The sequence below is a fragment of the Drosophila suzukii genome, chromosome 3 (assembly GCF_043229965.1).
Source record: "Drosophila suzukii chromosome 3, CBGP_Dsuzu_IsoJpt1.0, whole genome shotgun sequence".
NCBI lineage: Eukaryota > Metazoa > Arthropoda > Insecta > Diptera > Drosophilidae > Drosophila > Drosophila suzukii.
The window spans coordinates 33871196-33872516 of NC_092082.1; the positions used below are offsets into that span (position 1 = coordinate 33871196).

The 1321-nt window shown below is 31.9% G+C and overlaps 1 long non-coding RNA gene across 1 annotated transcript; it reads right to left on the reverse strand.

Moving 5' to 3' along the window:
• Positions 1–236: 236 nt before the first annotated feature.
• Positions 237–804, reverse strand: LOC139352933 (uncharacterized). The gene is made up of 3 exons (XR_011603979.1): positions 549–804; positions 420–488; positions 237–357 (listed from the first exon to the last, which is right to left on the reverse strand). It is a non-coding gene; the product is annotated as an uncharacterized lncRNA (long non-coding RNA).
• Between the last annotated feature and the right edge of the window lie 517 nt (positions 805–1321).

Below are 1321 nucleotides of genomic sequence, written 5' to 3' on the forward strand. Positions count from 1 at the left end.
TTCACAAGTGAAAATTCAAATGAAATTTTTTTGAAGTCCCAAGGGATTTTACTTGTTCCTTATACTCATTTTTCGTATGGCCTGTCATGTGCCGGTGACACGTCCCACGTGAAATCACTTGTGAAAATCAGAATATTTCCAATAAGTTTTCACTTATGAAAATATAGAATTTAAAATACATACATTTTTATTTACTTTTTAATTCATTTTAATTAAATAGTGTTATTTAGGTTTTCTGTTAAAGGACAATTATTGTTAGTGTAAGCCTAGTTTAATGTTACGTTAATTTGCTTTTCACATTGGTCATCGCCTTCCTTAAACCTTTGTCTGGGTCCTCCGAATCCTTGGCCAACGCCCCTGAAAAAATTCATGGGCATATGTTAAAAAAATGCGTTTTATTTGTTTATTTGTATATTTACCTTTTTGAGCTGTGTTTAACCCTTTGCAGGATTTTTATTGTCACAAAACATTACATCATCCACTTTCGGCTAACGAAACCCATAAACTAAGATCAATGCACAACATCTTAAATTTAATATAGTACTTACATGACTTTATTATATTAACTTAAAAAAGTGATTGAAGTTACTCTGCTGCGCACAATTAAAATTGATGCTTCCCTTTTAATCATTCTAACAGAATGCACCAAGTCATCTTCTCACTCCTTTACTTGATTTCTTTTGTTTTCTTTTCGCTGTTGGCGCGTGCCACTGCACCTATACCCTTTCTGAACCGAAAAATATCCCCTATATAATTTTTACTTCTGGAGTAAAATAAACAATATGAATTTTTAAAACATTTTTATACTAAAATGTTTTAAATATTGAAAACAATTTTATCGGACTAAATTTCTATAACTAAACTAAAAAATTATATTGTAATAAAAATGTACAATAAGTAAACATAACATTATAAGTAACTTCAATTTGCTTAATTTTACTATAATTAAATAATTTACTTTTATGAAGCAATATTAGTTGTTTTTTTTTCGATATACAATAATGCTCCTTAAATATTAGAGCATTAACATGTAGCTGCTCCACGAAAATTTTTCCCCCGAAATGATAGTAGCTAGCCGAACATAACAGAGAGACGCAAAATAAATAACGGATCGGCTGAAATTTGTCTCTGAGAGCGCCGAGAGCAGGCAGATTATAAGACTAAGAAAGAGAGGGGACTCCCGAATATCTGCCTCTCTTTGTTGCACGATCCTTTTCGTAGGCAGTCTTCTACGCTGCGCCGACTTCTTTGCTGACGTCAACGGCGGCAAAAATATTGTTATAGGGATGGTTACATTTTGAAATTAAAAGATAAGAGTTGA